The sequence below is a fragment of the Hesperophylax consimilis genome, chromosome 6 (genome assembly GCF_061612785.1).
Source record: "Hesperophylax consimilis isolate HC1 chromosome 6, BYU_Hcon_1.0, whole genome shotgun sequence".
NCBI classification, from domain to species: domain Eukaryota; kingdom Metazoa; phylum Arthropoda; class Insecta; order Trichoptera; family Limnephilidae; genus Hesperophylax; species Hesperophylax consimilis.
This window is the reverse complement of record NC_142841.1, coordinates 865,698-884,623: the sequence shown is the minus strand read 5'-3', so window position 1 is coordinate 884,623 and position 18,926 is coordinate 865,698. Positions and strand designations below refer to the sequence as shown.

The following is an 18,926-nucleotide window of genomic DNA, read 5'->3' as shown; positions in this document are numbered from 1 at the left end:
CATAAAAGTCGTTATTTCTCCTATTGTATTACAGCGAGATATATGATTTAAGTAGTGTTCGAAAGTAGCAACACTACATTTTTTATTTGCATTTGAAAGTTAACCATAGACACTTTCAAATAATTATAATATATTCCAAGAAGTCATCGACCGCCATTGCTTTTATGCAGCGAAATATTTGTTAAAGTTCGTGATCTTTTTATTAATTAATTTTAGGTGTGTGAAAGGAAAAAGAGTTTAAATAACCGTCATTGTACTTTCATTTACGTGATTAAATTTTTGTTGCACATAAAGCAGTTTTTTATAAGATATATTGAACGTACGTCTAAATTTAGAAAAGAGAAATTCGTGTATGAAAGAGATAGCATGATTATGCTAAGATATATATTTACCAGTAACCTCCATTCAAATAACTTAGTTCAATTAGTGGGACAATAAAAGGTAAACGTGTACCATCACCCTATTGTTATTATTAGTCTACCCATCATTATAATATTCAAAGATCATCCACTTAGTCTCAGCGCCCTTGAGGTAATTTTGCACAAGAACGGCGCTATTAAAATCATCCAAATATATTATTAAAGAAAAAGTACCAGAAGCACAACACTAAGGTGACACGAATTAGAACAGTTCACCTTACAAGAAGAAAAAATTCTGTAAGCTACAAAACAATTGTTAAAAAAATCTCCCAGTTTTCCGTTATGTCCGTTTGTAATATTATCATCTGAAAAAATCTTTCATCTGCCTTCATGTCAAACGGGAATATTTGTAATCTGAATCACGAATCTGACGAATTTTATAAGTAACTTGATGACGAAATCTCAAAACGCTCAGGGGTTAATACTAACCAGCTTCGGACGTAATCTTCTTCTATCCAGATTTTTTAAAATAATTTTACGCAGGATACTCAGAAGAAAATAATTTACCTCAAGGCCTCATGTCATCTTTCGGGATACCGCGTGGCTTTTTGAGGAGAGAAAGGCAAGGAAGTTCTGAGGAGGAAAAAATATTAGCGTGGATAAAAATGTTGGGTTCAGTATGTCCAGGAAGGATGAACTTACGAATCCATCTCTCACACTGCGGTGCAAGGCGATGGGTCAAGAGAGTCCGGCTGGAGATGTCAAAGGTCTCCCTCAATCGGCCTCTCCCGATCCGTCCTGCCACGCAGATGGGGGACAGATCCACTACCAAGACCTGGACAAACCTTATCCGTGAACCCGGACACATTTGCTATTTTACCAAACGTAGCGAACCACTTGGGTGACCCATGGCAGAGGTGTTGGTTATAAAATAAATGTCTAGGTTAAATAACAAAATATTACCAAACATATTTGAAATTTCTAAAATAATGAAATTCGCTGTTAGACGGCGCTGTTGAAACATCAAAAAGGTCAATTTCTTCATATTGGTTAGTATCATAATTTGATAAGAGTTTGGAAGAAAATAGGACAATGGAAAATATTGTGTCATATTTCCACTGTCTAATAAAGATATCAAACCTAAAACGGTAGGAAGGTTCGTGTAAATCATTTATTTTGATTCGTGGAAATGTTTCAACGCATTTTTTTTTCTTTTTTAAAGTATATATAAGTTTCAACAACATGAAAAATTATAGAACAACCAATATTATTTGATTTCACATATTTTCTTGTTTGATTTCTTCTCAGTTAAACGGATACATCAATAATTCATGATGTGACCTTTCCCAATTACGACTTTTTTCATAAACCAAAAAAACAAATTGAGCTGAGGGAATTCGTTTTTTATGCCACTCCGTATTTAAATTCAAAGCTAATTTCGTTCACTTCGCATCTGGACTGTTTTAGTTGTAAAACTTTAATCAGGTTGACATTTTCACTTCGGCTTGCTTTTAAAATACAGATACTGCTCTAAGTTTACTTTTAAGCTTGTCTAGTTAAAAGTTCGCCAGTCTCCCACCAAGGCAATGTTTAGAATAATTCATTTTGATTCTTTTTAGCTACGAACCAATATTGACTTCGCCTTTGCAAAAGTAATGCAAACATTTTTCTGAGTCGGTAAAGTCAATATATTTCGATCATTTCGTTTTGTTACATAACATACAATTTTTAAATTGATTTATCTCATCTAAGTAAATTGTGTGAGAGTGGTTTTTAATACTCCCTTTAAGTTTTTGCTTTTGTAGAGTCATCGTTATTTTGAAAATGTTAATGTCATATTTTTTTTAACCTTTTAACAGAACTTTTGATCAGTAAAGTGAATTTGGGAAATACCTACTATTTTGCATACACCATACGGAATTGACATGTAATTTCACAGATTAAAGATTATACCATGTAGAGAATAAGGATGATTTATGGGAGAGGGGTGACCCCAATCGATGATTGACAAAAGATGACCGGTAAGTAGCTGATTGAGTAAACGCATCAGGACCCAGACGTTTTGGGTTCCTCTGTTAGTTAAGTTCTTCATCATTGCACAAGCAGCACTATCATATTTTAGTGATGGTAGTATGAACAAATGTTGTCAGAATATATATAACTCGGGAATATATGCCGTTCTTAAAAAGATTCTGGAATGTATAGTATACACGAATAAAATCTATGTGCAAATATCACACTTTGATATTATGTAAACGTTCTGTCATCATGTACCTACGATTTGTGCTCAAAATCATTTCCAATCACGAACATTTTATAGTAAGTAAGTAAGTAAGGAGTTGTAAAATGTAAATCCAAATAAGGCAAGACCTAAAAATACTTGTTTCGTATTTACCTCAAAACAACAGTCCTATTGTTTATTGAATGTGAGGTTATGGTTTTTTTTCTAGACCTCGCCAAAACGTTCCACTCAATATCACTTAGCATCATGGCCAACCACTCCAATAGTTTTTCAGCTTAATTGAAAATTGGACCAGAATTAGTAAACTCAATGAAGATAAAAGTTTTGTATTTCCACGAGGCAGAGCGCTAGGTCCTATTCCGTTTATAATCTATATCAACGAAATCCGTTTATAATCAACAACGAAAATGACAGCACTATTATTAACTTCACGGATGATGATACTTATCAGAAAAAAATAAATATATTTAATGTAATGTAATCTTATCCTGCTCACCTTAAATGCAGGTAAAACTAAAACCAAATAGGAAACGATGGTGAAGATGGATGGTAAAATTGGTTAATTTTGATACTATATCCGGTGTACTGTCGTGTGAAAACCCTGTATTTCTTAGGGTAGTAAGTTGCCGAATGTCGGCGAAACGGTCGCATTGCAGTGTCCGTGTCCGTCCAGTCAGAATAACTGCCGGGGAATAACTACGCTACAGACACTACAGAAAGCAGAGGAAGCGGTCCCTCGGAGCAGTAAAATGCTGATCGCTCTGAGCTAAACACCCCCGCTCAGGATAAGGCTGTAGGTCTAGGGCTAGGGTAAACGACCCTGCACTTCGTTCCAAGGGTAAAACTTTTCTAAGAGATTTGGCACTCCCATAAAAGAAACCTTTTTGACTACTCAAGTAGATATCTAGTTGGAAGACTAGTTCTGAAGTTTAACGTCTGTAATCTTTTTTAAATGCAAATATTTTGAGCGTTTGGCCGTGATAAGTTTTTATGTTATTGTTTAGGTCTTATTTCATGATTGTTTATTTTACTTTATTTATTTATTTATTTTATTACGTGGAAGCAACAAACAGTTATACATTAATTTGTCAATAATATTCGGACAAATAAACATCGACATAGACTGAATGCTAGACGAATTAGATACCTGAGGGGGATGTGTGGTAAAACCATGTATGATCATATGAGAAATGTGGAGATCCGCAAAAATTGCAAGGATGTATGGGTAATGGAGTAAGGTTAAGAAAGGGATGCTTAGATGGTTTGGGCACATAGAGCCAATGAGCGAAGAAAGAAGTGTAAGTAGAATATATGATGCAAATGTGAATGATACCAAAACTCGGGGATGCCCGATGAATTCAAGTGATGTGAATCAAATACTTTAGTCGGGCCATGTCAAGAGTATCAAGAGTCAGAATAATAGAAGAGTATGTATGAGATGCTTATTACTGCAGAGATAAATGAATTATTATTGGCTATTAAGTAGATAAACAGAAACAGAGGCGTGCCATTAATATTCCACGATTATATATTAATCAATTACTAAATGAAAGCTTGATGTTTTATTTTTATAAATTTGATAAACATGCATTAATTAATTGGAGGAAGAAACGTCATTTATCTTTTACAGTTTTTTTTTAAATATTTAATTCTCAATTAACCTTTCTAATATATTAAATTCCAAAGATTACCAATGACTTCGTTCGACAAAACCACTCTCTAACGTATATTGTTTTTGTTTCCGGAAGTGGAGTTAATATTATTAATTAACAAATGTACGCATCTGATATTGGGGTAAATCAATAAATGGTTCTGAAGTTGAACTAAAACCTCGAAATCGAGTGCGACTGGCGCCACAAACGAGTACTCAAATTGTCATTATTATTATATCATTAAACATTGATGGGCAATCTAGTTATCAGTGTTGATCATTTATGATCTTTTAAGCTAGGGATTTATGTGGGCTTTTTTATTATTATTACTATTCTATTTGTAGGTCTCTTCTATCAAAACAAAATCAGCGCAAGTCGTTATTCTCATTACTAACTTACCTACTCTCAAAACTGTTACAAAATAATTTTGAGTTGAGATAATAACGGTTGGTATTTTGAATCTCTGCATCTCGCCATGTACAAAATTTTTTACATGGCGAAATAGTTTTTTTTAGATCTAGAACTGCATTATTAGAAATCGAAATGTTAAAAATTTTGTAGAAGGTAAACAAATCTGACAAACCAAAACGAAACTCTGCCTCGTCCCACACATTTTGCCTCATTCACAATCATACATGACCACGTACACACTCTTCTGATTTTTCGATTATTGCCATGTTAATAATGCCACTCATATATTATATGTTATGCTATTGATTCTACCACGTGTTCGTGCGACGTCCCTTACATATTATTGATCTTACCATGTGTTTGTGCGACGTCCCTCATATTCTTTATCCTACTATGTATTTGTTTGACATCCCTTACATATTCTTCATTCAACATATTTTCTCAAGACACTCCTTTACGTACATAAAAAGCTATCTTTTAGTCCCAATAATGTAGCATTGTTCATACTTATACTAAGATATAATAATCCACGGCAAATTATAAATTTAATCCTTTCATTTTCTCGTGAATTTCTAATTCAGGAATATCTGAGAACCGTAAGATCCTTCGTCCACAGCCATACGGAAGTATCTTATACTTATGTTATCTGCCTACTTATGTTGCTATCAACTTGTCGTACACAGTCCGTAAACGTCGCCACTGAAATCACGAGACCCGCATCACCACGAATCATTGTTGAGTTATCGAAACATCAAACTAATGCTTTCACAACCTCACTCCCAAAAAACAGTTGGTATGGCTGTCATACTTTGTTGACTGTTTTGTTCCTAGTATTGATCTAAACAATAGCACACACACTGTTACAAAATGTCTGACACAAGTGACGCCATGTTTAAAGTGTCGACGATCTGAGTCAATATCGAAAAATGCCTGAGTACTGTAATACGAGTATTGTAATGTATGGCGGTAGCTGCCAAGATACTTGAATCGTCGAGTGTCGGATACTTGCCTATAATGCGTATCCCTGTGGAGGAAGTGCATTTCACCATATACTAAAAGCATGCCAACGCTGTCCGGATTGACATTACGCAATTTTCAAATGTATTAGTCGGCAAAAAACAGAGATTCTATTATTTACAAAGATAATACATTTATCAAGAGGCCAGGCTAGATACTAGTGTTTAATGAATTAATCTCATAAAAAATATTTGATAAAATAGTTTTTACGTATTTTTCTGGGACTTTGTTAAAAAAAAAAACAGAACTTTCCATAAAGAAATTGCAAAAAAAACATCATAAACCGTATTATGCACTAAAAAAAAATATTACACATAAAAATATTGCTTCGTGTTCATTATTAATATTATTTTCTATCAAAGCTTTTTTTCAAACCTTCAGTATCTTTTTTTCATTATTCTTAAAAATACAAGTATTCTTTTGTTTTCTTCATTTTTTGAGAACCTATTAAAACATATTTTTAGAGAACCTACTAAACATATTATCTACTCTTAGAAAAATTACATTAAATTCGGTGCCATTGAGGTGATTGTTCACAAAAACAGCGCTGTAACAATAAATTATCCAATTTGTATTTTACTTGCAATAAATCACACACATCTTATGTACTTATTAACAGAATCTAGCTCATTTAATATCACTGACATTATGACATTCTCAAACTTCCCAAAAGCTCAACTCAAATCAATAATTTTATTGATATGAGTAACCTAACTGATAGCTTGTAAACCTAAGTACAATTCAGACAGCTGACGAATGACAAAAATTAAATATGACTTTAATGGATTATTATTTAAAAAGATATACTTGGCTAAACGAAACCTAATATAAACTTATATAAACAGTTTTGAAAGTATTTACATTATATATTAACAACAACTGTGAGCACTAATACGGAAAGTCACCCCGCGTGTGGAATTACTAACCTTACAATAAATCAACGACAAACGCCCTAATTCATTGCTTATAAAACTAAGCTTTTGCTTGCGTAAACAGCCAGGGCCTATCTCTAGCTATTCTATACCTTAATAGCCTCACCGGGCCTTTCCCTTAAGAACAAGAGGCAGATTACACGCAAGTAGGCAGTAGGCACTGCGCCGTAATCTGCCGTAAATCACACAAGGTTGTTTGCAGTGCGAGCTGCTCTGCCCTCAACCATACAAGGATCACTTCACACATTACTTCACGGATTTCTGGCAGAGCTGCATTACCATAAAATACAAGACTTTTCGTAATGGTCCACAAGACATATGGCAGCTATTTCGCCTGGAATGCATGGCTGCATATCGTGTTTTATAAAAATAGCCTAGTAAATTACTGTCTGCGGAAGGAGAGACAATTCCAAACAGAATTGGGCGCCATTAAAGAAATGCTCTCATTTGTTTTTAGTAAATACCGCGTTTACTAAATGATGAAAAGTTGAAATATTACTTGTAGACTTTCTTTTTTGGCTCGTTTGGTGGTTCGTTTGTATGATCTTGATTGCTACTTTTCGGGGGCTGACCAATGTTTCTCACTCAATCTGGTCACGAAGGACCACTGGCTAAGCGACAACTGATTCAGACATGTTTTTACTTCGACAGCAGATTTCATGTTATTAATTAAAATCTAGGCACAACGAGTGAAATATAAAACCTACAATACTTTTGTATATTTTTTGTTCTATTTTAACTTTTTTTTTACTTTTTCAAACTCCGTTTATTTAATTCTCTTAACTTATAAAACTTTAAGTATTTCAAGCACCTAATCCAATTTGTTTAATTTGTTTTCAGAAAATCCTTTAAACTGTCGAAACTGAAACAACTTTGAGCTGCTGTTTTACGGTAAGTTGCTAAACTTCATTTTATATTTGAGAATAATGGATTAATTATTTCTCATTTAAGTAGATAACTTACTTGAATCTCTGTAGTAAAGCTATTCCACAACATATATTTTATTGTATGTGTTTTGAAAAATATAACTTTATGTTGACGTTGAAAGAATAGAAACTAAAAATTCTTCATGTTATTTGCTGAATTATTCAATCTACCAATTGGCTTGCTGGTAAAGCTGATCAACTCTGTCATCCATCCACTTACCTAGTGGAAACTAAACTGCGTCGCAAAATGAATATCATAAGATGTGTGCAGTTGGTCTGGTTCACAACTTTGACATTGGTTGATGAAGAAATCCCATCCTATCCCTATTTATAGTATATTTCTCAGGAAAACGGCTCAAGTGTTTGAAGTTTGTAGATTGCCTCTATTTACTGCTATTGTACAGTCAAGGAAACCATGCGCAATAACACATGACTCGAAATGGAAATTTAATTTCTTATTGCGGAGGACTTTTTTCATATTATCAATGGAGGCTGCATTTTTTTAACAATTATTTCCCTGAATAGCAGAATGTACTTATTGATATAATTTTAAACAGTCTCTTTCGCTTAATTTATTAATGGGACACTGGTTGATTACACGTTGATTATTTCTAATATTAAGGTTAATATTTTCAAAAATTCATATAATCGTGCTTATTATTCATTATTTGTTAAGAAATCTTTTATTTTTATTTTGTTATTACTTAAATACAAAATGTATTCGTTGATGTCGTAGAACTTTGGCTGTCCAACTAGGAACGATCCCCTTTTAGGCAATAGTTAAATAAAATATAGGTAATATAAAATATAAGATTTATTGTTACATATTATATTATTTTATATATTTAATTGGGTGTTATGACATACAATGTAATATGTGCACAAAATAATACTAATATGTATGTTTTATAAAGTGTCTTTCTTAAGTAGTTTGATATCTTCTTTCTGCAAGACTCTCCAAAAATTATGTTCACAATTTCGTCCTGCTGAATTCAATTTCTGTTTTCAGCGAAATACTTGCAATAAAAAATCATAAATATGATATTAAAGCGCCTCTGCTGAAAACTCGCAATGCGTGTGTGTTGCCGGTTCATACAATATTTAATCTTTAGGATGGCTTTGAGTCGAGATATTGAAAGTCAGGGGTGTGCGCGGTCTCTCGAGGAGCCGAACAAATAGCGTTCCTTCAGCCCCTTTAATCGGATTTGGCTCCTCCCTGCCTTTATCATATGATTGCGTAGAGCAGTGATGCGTAACCTTTTCAAAAATAGATACAATAAATTTGTCCATCTGCAATTGTTTACGGGCTGTTTAATGCAGGTGGTATAACTTTTGCAATGTACCTACCATTGCAAACTGTCCTCTCAACAGTTTCGACATTTCATCATTTTTTTATTTGTCTAATTTATATAGCGCCGTTTTCGTTTCGAGTTGCACACTGAATCGACCAGAGAACGAAAAGTCAGGAGCGTTAAAATTCTATCTACGCTTTGCCCTTATAAAGAACATAAGTGTACAATTTTCATTGTTACAATAAAGTTTATTTCGATTACTCCCCTCTACTATGCCATCGATATCGATTTGTCCTGAATGTAATCAAACGAATGGAGTCCTCATTCGTCGCTACACTGGTATATAGTTATATAGTTTACCGTCAGCAAATAATGTCAAAAAAATTTTGGAAATCTTATAAACAGATACATATACTGGTGTGTAAAAGATGTTATGTTGTTTTAGGAGTGTAAAAAAAGTTTGTCAAAGGACCTTGAATTTAGTGTAATTACCACTGCACATGAGACAATAATATGTTGAATGGAAGAAAGAACTCACCACTCACCATTAGGAACGTTGGCACTCGTTTCTTCCTGTTTGTTACTCTCACAGCATTGGCACTGAACACGTAACTGTTTGCACGATATTGGCGCCGATGAAAAGGTGTAATGAAATAAGCGAAGTAAGATAAGAGAAGTAATCTTTGAGAATTCATAAAGAATAATAATCTCGGGCGGATGCGGTTTTTTATAGTGAGCTATGCGAGATATTATAACAGACTGATTGCAAAGTGCACAAAAAGGTGTAGGAATCGAAGTAGGTAGGACAAAGGAACAATAATATTCTCTCAGTACAGTGGTCACATGTATGTATATATACTCGTATGTGTGTGAGATGTATGTGTAAATTAATGCGTACTGGCGCAACAAGATACAAAATACTAAATCAACATTGCAAAAAGTTTTTATTTCACACTTTTCTGTTTTCTTTTCTTTGCTTAGTGTTTTAACTGCGGCAACCGCATTCTTCGCAAATCAAAACGCAAAATGTTAAGATGAGCCGCTGGTTTTCCATCACTACCGTAGAGCAACTATTTGAGCGAATACTTCCCCTTGAAAGCTCACGTACAAGAATAAAATATAAATATATTCTATTCACTTTTAAGTTTGTATTTGTGACACAAATATCTGAAAATATTGTCCCTTTTTATCTATATTTTCAAAGAATCCGATTTGGTCTTGTCTTTCTGCTGTTGTTATAGGCTCAAAAATATGTTCGGTAGAAAATACAACAAGTTGTGGTTATTTACAATGGGATTGTTTAGTCGTCTTTTGAATAAAAGATTTTCCAATCATTTCTTCAAAAAACATTTAAGACATTTTATTAAACGCCCGCAGGGTTTATAGATACATGGCACATGTCGAAGCAGATATCCTTTACCTTAAATTGCCTCAACTTATATTGAACACATCCTATAAACTTCCTTTGTACCGATGTCAATAGGATTATAATTTATTTTGTTTTTTCTATATATCTACATGTTAAGTATATCACGTAATTTTGTAAAAATAAATAATACATGAAATGTTGAAAACTGTCCAAGAAATAATAGTGAAATAAAATAACTTAATGAGTAAATCTCAAATTGTAATATTTTATATTGAAAAGCCATACAAATATGCATTAAGAAAATGAAGGTTATGGTAGTTCTTATTTGAAGTATAATACAGTTAAATGAAGGAAATCCGAAATAATCCGAAGGAAGTAGATTCGGATTAGCTCAGCAAGCTGGTCATGGGTTCAATTCCTAGATGCGACCATATCTTTTTTTGATTTTTCAGTTTCAAAATTTAGTTAGAGAAGGGCTTATGTTGTCTTCAATATTTTTAGAGATTTGTTCCCAGATTTTTGTTAGAAATAATCTCAGAGATTTTTTTTAATTATATGATCTAATAAAAGTATTTACTTACGGAACTTACCTCTAATAATACCCTTGAAACACTGAAGACGTCCATTAACCCATCATCATTGGGAATCACAATCACGGGAGTACGAGAAATTAGGAATGGAGGTGTAGTCGTGCATCCCAGTACTGATGCCGAGGCCATTAAGCTGGCCAATGCACCGACCCTATCCAACGCCGGTCTGAAAGCGGCCGTTGCTTCCCATAAACTTCCTCGGATAGCTATCCACGGCTTACCTCAAATTGTACCCCTCGAGAACATCACCTTGGCTATACATCAACAAACTCATGAAGAAACTGGTCTACAACTAAATGATTTAAAAGATAAGTTGCAGTTCTCACATAAAGTTGGACCTCGCACTGGACGGTGTATCCACGTCTTTCGAGTTCCTCCCTCTGTTCGCCACTCTCTCATTCACTTCTCCAAACTAGCTATGGACTGGCAGGTACATTCTGTAAGGGACTGGATCGACAATCTTAAATGTGGACATTGCCAACTCTATGGACATACTGCGACAAAGTGTAGCGCAGACACGCCATCCCGTTCCCACTGTAGAAAACCTGGACACAATCGTGATACTTGCCCGACGCCCGACAAGCCACCATCATGCGCCACCTGCAAGTTCTTCAGGAAACCGGCCACACACAACACTGGCTCCCCTGATTGTCCAGCCCGCCAAGCCGCTGAGAGACGGGAACTATCTCGTGTAAATTTTTTAGGCTGAACCGGAATAGTCATCCCAGTAATATTTTTTTTTATTCCTATTATCAAAATATTCGCGGTCTCAATACTAAACTAAATGCCTTCAGATGTTCCGTAAACATAAGTCCTTATGATTTCTTATTTTTCACTGAAACATGGTTATCAGACAATATTGCTTCAACCGAACTTGGACTGCATAATTATAATATTTTTCGCTGTGACCGCTCCTCCTCTTCAAACAAGTCTAGAGGTGGCGGGGTCATGATATGTGTTAAAAAAAAATACTCTAGCCACATTCTTGATTCTCGTAATGATGTATCTGAAGAACTATTTGTTTGTGTTCTTCTTGGCTCCAAGAAACTTGTCATTGGTTGTGTCTACATTCCCCCATCCTCTTCAACAGATATCTACAAGTCACATACTGAAGCTGTTGAACGTATTTCCATAAATGCCGATTCATTATTTGCGGTGATTACAATCTAGCGAAGGTAATATGGCTTAATGACAATCATGGTGTGAAAACTCCTAGTAATATTTCTCTTCAAGCTTCCATAATAATGAATCTATTTGCCTACTTGAACTTGTTCCAACTAAACTCGATCCATAACTGTCAGATCTTTACTAACACGCCTAGCGTTTGTGTAAGTGAAGCTCCGGACTCATTACTACCAATAGATAAATATCACCCACCACTCGATATCAACTTCACTAATCCTTTCAAAAATGTTACCTTAAAATCAACGGTTACATACCACTACAAATTTAACAAAGGTGACTATACTAGCATGAACAGATATCTCGCCCAAACTGACTGGAAGTTTCTTGAATCGAACATCAATAATAACGATGCTACATTTAAATTCAAAGAATGTATAACTCATGCTATAGACTTATTTGTACCTAAGGGAACTTATTCCCAGCCTAAGTTTCCAATTTGGTTCAGCATGAAACTAAAGAAGTTGATAATCGAGAAAAAGAAAATACACAAATTATTCAAATGTACGAACAACTTAGCATATTATCAAACATTTTCTCAACTAAGAGAACTATCCAAAATCGAATCTGTTAGGTGCTACAAATCCTACATCGAACTCACTGAGACACAATTAAAGCTTAACCCTAAACAATTCTGGAAATTTGTTAAACAAAAACGTACTGATGATAATGATCTCCCTCCAAGTATGTTCTTTAATGAAAATCATGCTACCAACGGTCTCGACATTGCTAACCTTTTCGCTGAACACTTCTCCTCCGTCTACTCTGATACCTCGTGCACTATCCCTCCACTGAACTATACTTATACTATTGATTTAAATAATTGCCAAATCACACTCATATATGTCTTTAACTCCTTAAAAAATCTCCCCAGCAAAACAAGCACTGGTCCTGATGATATTCCAGAAATATTACTGAAGGAATGTAAATTTACTATATCTAAGCCAATTTGTTTGTTATATAACTTGTCAATATCATCTGCCACTTTTCCGGACTCCTGGAAAGTTTCTTATATCAGACCTATTTTCAAATCCGGCAATAAGTCGAAAGTAGAAAACTATAGACCCATATCGATATTATCCCATATTCCTAAAATATTTGAGTCAATAATCACGAAGAAAATCACACCTATCTTTAAAAACGTACTGATCGAGGAACAGCATGGATTTAGATCTGCTAAATCTACTACTACTAACTTACTATCCTTTACCAATTCCATCGTCAATGGCCTAGAAAATAACCCACAAATAGATGTTCTATATACCGACTTCTCTAAAGCTTTTGACAAAGTAAACCACTCAATCCTTATGGCCAAACTATATGCAATCGGTATTAGAAACCCCTTGCTATCCTTCTTTAATTCTTACTTAAGCAATAGAAAACAACGAGTTAAATTAAACAGCCTTGTGTCTACTATTATTGAAGTAACGTCCGGCGTACCTCAAGGAGCACATCTAGCGCCGCTTTTTTTTAAACTTATTTATAAACAACATTATTAGTATTTTCTCTCATACAAGTTTTTGGCTTTTTGCGGACGACAATAAGATTCTAAAAATAATAAAAAATCACGATGACTACTTTCTTTTCCAATCGGCTATCGACTCTTTCTATGATTGGTGTAAAATTAATTGTTTAAAATTAAATGTCGATAAATGCAAAGTTATGTCCTTCTTTAGATCAAAAAAACCGATTGTCTTCGAATACGAACTTAATAATATTTGCTTAACAACTGTTACATCTATTAAAGACCTTGGTGTCTCTCTAGATAGCAAGCTTTCTTTTCGGGATCACATAACTGCAATCGTTAATAAACTCTAAACCTCTCTCCTTTGGAAGTCCGTCGGGAAAAAAATGACCTCATTTGCTTCTTCAAAATTATAAATGGTATTATTGATTCACCTACTCTACTGCAACTCATTTCCTTCAATATCCCCTCGCACAGACTCAGAAATAATGAACTGCTCTTCCTCAACCATCATTCGACAAATTTTCGATATTATTCACCATTGTCCAGAATGTGTAGACTGGTCAACTCAAGTCAAAACCTTAACTTCTTTGGAATAAGTCTGAATGATTTTTGCCGGTCGCTAAACAACTTGACGGAATATTATAAGTGTCCCGTGGTCCTGACCCACGGCGTAGTCTTGACTTGATTCGACTTGTCACTTTATTTTCTTATATTATATCTGCCTTATGTCTTTGCTTTCATGTACCTTTGTCTAATCCTGTATTTTTCATTATATTGTTTTCGTGTTATTATTTTGTAATTTGGACGATGTCCGTTAATAAATAAATAAATAAATATATTTTACAAAAAAACCAAACTTTATGTAAGTAGGTTATTCTATCCTCTACGAATATAAATGGCATTTTGGCAATCTAACTAGTAATAATTAATGTGTTCAAATTCGCAAACAACGTTGTCGAATGCTATTTTCTAATGGAGATTAATTTCAACTGTTCCCAGGAAGCACACGCTCTTCTCTTCTCTTCTCTATAAAGTGAAGAGATTTTGGTTTTTTTTATATAATAATATTTAAAGTAATATAGTGAGATGTCATCGTCATTCTAATTCGCTAAATTATGGTAGTGAAGTTTATTTTATTTTTGAATTTATTATAGTCCGGTTCTAACCTTATCTCTATCGTTAGTTGATTAAACCACACCACTCGAGTGAACGCGTAATAGTGTTGTGCATAACTGGTGTCCATTAATGGAGTGCAAAAGCGACCCATTGTATTTTTCCTATTGCTCTCAACACGAACCATGGCATGGTGTGACTTCTTATACAGATCATTGTGGATTTAAAGCAGTGTATTTTTGTATATGTATTTTTTAGTGGTGGGACTTGAAAGTCTTGGAAAAGTTGTGAGGTTGGGTAGTCTGATGGTTTTTTTATTGAAATTTTTATTAACAGCCTTTGAGTGATTTCCAGCAGTAAAAGTGATGATTTGTAAGCTCCCCCATGCAACGATACCATACTGTATTATTGAATGGGCTAGAGCGTAGTAAATATGTATAAGAATTTTTAAGTTAAGTATATTTCTTAGACTAATAAATATGTAAAGTTTTCTAAATCTATTTATGATATTGTTTGTGGGAGTTTTCCACTTAAGGTTATTATCTTTTGTTACACATAAATATTTAATTTCTATTTTATTTGCTATGCATAAACAGTCATTATTTTGGCAAGTAAATTTGTTTAATGTGCATTTTTTCAAAGGTATTTTAATATTTAAGGTAATAAAAGGGTTTTTTTTGTTTATACGAAAAATTATATAATAATGTGTTTTTTCAATTTTTAATGTTAATATGTTTTTATCAAACCATTCTTTTAATGTATTGATATCATTATCAATTTTTTGAAGTTCATTCAATGAATTCGCTTGAAATACAATTGCAGTATCATCTGCATATGAAATGAGTTTTCCTGTTAATGGTAATTTAAAGACATTATTAACATATAATATGAATATAAGAGGGCGCTAAATGGTGCTTTGTGGTATTCCAAAGTCACTTGTGTTCGGTTCACTGAGAGTGTTATTTATTTTTACATATTGATTTCTAGAGTGCAGGAAACTTTCTATCCACATTTTAGCTTTATCTATAATTCCTATTTTGTTAAGCTTGTACAGTAATTTTTTGTGACTTATGCTGTCGAATGCTTTCTTTAGGTCTATGAATATTGCAAGAGATTTTTTGCCTTTGTCTAGTGCTTGATGTATTTTTGTTGTTAAATCTATGATTGCGTCCTGTGTGCTTATTTTTGTCACTCAAATCTTATTTTTGACCAAATTGTTGGTTACTCAACATATTATTAGTTTCAATAAATTTTAGAAGTTGCTTTTTTGCTACTTTTTCAAAATAATTTGGAATATTTGATAATATTGATATACATAGATCGGTAGTTATTAATTTCTTTAGTATCACCTGATTTAAAAATCGGTGAAATAATAGTTTTTTACATATAGATGGAAAAAATCCCCCTTTTAGACTATCATTTATGATTTTTATAATAGGTTTTTTCAAAAGTTAAGGTTTTTTCAGAATTTCAACGGTGAACCCATCAAAACCTGGTGCAAACTCAGTTTTTAGGTTTTGTATTATAACAACAGTTTCGTGTTCAGTTATCGTTTCGAATGTTCTTACCGTTTTATTTGACGAAGCTACTGGCAATGGTATTATCAATTCCTAATGTGGTGGTATTATCTATGTTGTTAGTTATTTCGTTTGCGAGATTTTTTCCAACATTTGAAAAAAAAATATTGAAAGCATTCGCACATAGTTTTGGGTTATCAGAAACTTGCATCATATTATTGTTAATGTTTAGCTTTAAAATGTCACTGACTTGTCTTTCTTTTTTTATCAATTATTTCATTTCTTGTTTTCCAAATTTTTTACATGAATTAAACACCTTTTGTTCATAGAATTCTTCTTTGGTCATTTTAATTAGTTGCCGTTTGTTTATTTCTGTATTTTTTAAAGTGTTAAATAATTGATTTATTTAGTGAGAATTTTTTTTTTAGTTTAAATAATTTTTCTTTTTCTCTAATGGAAACCACTAGACCATGGTTAATCCATGATTTAATTATTTGGAATTTTTTATATACTTTTTTGTGTATTTCACAGCTTGAATCCTTTATATGCTTTTGTAAGGTGTCATGAAATTTTAAAGCACTAATATGTACATCTTCTGTGCAGAGTATAGATTCTCATGTTTCGTGAGACAGTTTTTCATGAAGTGTTTGTTGGTTTATCGATATTTTAGGAATGTTAGATTTATTAATATAATAAATGTTTTGTTTTTCTATGTTATAGTTAAGAATACACGTATGATGGTCCGTTATGTTGCTTCTCCATATTATTGTTTGAAGATTATCAGTGTAGTTGGAATTACACCATATATGATCAATACACGATATTTGATTATTAAATTCTCTAGTATATTTATTTATACAGGGTTTAAAATTTAAAGCGGTCATCATGTTGATATAATTGTCCTTTTCAATAGTGTGATTATTTTCAGCAATGTTAATATTAATATCACCAATTAGAAAATTATTTGTAAATTTATTATTTAAAATAATATTATTCATTTCTGCAGTTTAAAGTGGATATAACAGCTGAGTGTGTCCTGTATATTGATATTATTTGTATAGGTAGTTTAGTATTAATGCTCAATCTTATAATAATACAGTTTGCATTAGTCATATTCGTTTCAGTAAAGATTATCTACGTCTTTAAATATCTTCTTCGTATATATAACAATACCACTATTTTTTTAAATATAATGTGAGCTCTGAAAGTAGTTGTAATTGGGCAGAGTTGGGATGATTGAGTTGGTGTTTAAATGGGCTTTAGTCAGTATGATTATGTCAGGATATTTGTTTAATAAGTTTATGTTTACTGGAAAATTATCATTTTCTTTATAGATCGTATGTTTAGATGCATTACGGTAAAGGAATCTGGAGTCATTTGAAGTATTGTGTTACAGTTATTTGAGTTGTCATGCATCTTCATATAACATTAATTAATATTCATCAACCCACCTATCTTTTAGTTGAATTATAGTAAATTGACTAAAGTATAAGTGATACTGACAATCTGCTTTAAAAATGGTCACCATCAAAAGAGTAGTTTTTGAAATTTTGTCAAAAAACTGATTCATTTTTGGTTGTTAGATAATAATCGTAAATTTACTATAGGTACAATAATTACCGACTACGATGCTGAGTAATATATTTATACTGACTAAAAACCAGTATGACGGTAAGAATGGAAGAGACTCGGATAACAATATGTACACTCGCCTTTTGCAGCCTTCTTTCGCATCGTACTTCATCAGAGACTTAACATTCTATATAAAATCTCATCTCATTCCTAAATCATTACACTAAATGTTTCCTGATAAGCCTAGTTTCAAAGTAAAGTAAATAGGGTACTCTCTACTTCTACTTTATTAGTACCCAATTATACATCACTTAAATCTTTTTGTTTTTAATTTAATGTTTAATGTTCTTCCGTGTAATTTAGTTTAATTTTCTAGTTTCAGTACAACAAAATTGGTTATAGTTAAGAGCCATTGCAGTAAAGTTAAAATGTTCAAAAACAAAAGTGTCCCAAAGGAGTAAAACAAGAAGGAGGCAAAGGGATAACAATTCATTGAATTCAAATAAATTAAAACTTATGAAATTAGGTATTCAAGTTCTAACTAGTTTTAATTAATTGTATCAACTCTTTCAACTGTGAATAACTATTACAATAAGTTGGTATCTATTCCAAAACAAATTCATTCAGTTCAGAAAGTAAAACACTGTGTTTCTTCTACTTGTATTGCAATTCTCTTCAGCGAAGACTTAAAAGAAGTCTGAAATTCAAGTTCACTGGACAATGACAAATTGATTGGGTCATTATTTGAAATAGGTCGGGAAAATAGACTTAAAGTTCTGCCTTTCACGGAAAATCGTTTTTTAAAACTAATAATGATCTTTCTGTACTATAAATCACTTAAAAGAAGAATGGTTAAGATACTAGACTAAGTTAACTGAACTGCTTTCGAAAGAATTTCTCTCTGAAAATCGGTACTTTTTAACATACCTTTTTGCAAAACATTCCTTTTTAAACGTCACAATCACTTTCTTTTTGCAGTCATTTCAAATCTGAGATGTTTTATTTATTAGCAGTGAAATTTAACAATCTTCAAAGGAGCCCTTGTAAAGTTTGAATCGTTTTCAAGGATATTAGTAAGCAATTACGAATGCTCCAGGATTTTTTGTTGCCTCTTTTTATAAAAAAAACTCTTTGGTTCAATATCAAACGTCACGAAAATAATTATTATGTAACTTATTGCTCATTTGCTTCTGAAAGAAGACATTGTGATTGTTTTTTATTTGTTTTAATCAAAAACAAGATCTTTTAAAGATTTTTATTTTCATTAAATGATTCAAGCTAAAC

General features: G+C 32.8%; 1 protein-coding gene across 1 annotated transcript in view; it reads left to right on the top strand.

Moving 5' to 3' along the window:
- LOC149422819 (uncharacterized) overlaps positions 1–18,926 on the top strand; it is a 770,637-nt gene that overhangs the window by 615,270 nt on the left and 136,441 nt on the right. The window contains exon 6 of the mRNA XM_089632301.1: positions 7,454–7,504. The gene's annotated coding sequence lies outside the window, so the exon portion shown is untranslated. The remainder of the gene's footprint in view (positions 1–7,453; positions 7,505–18,926) is intronic.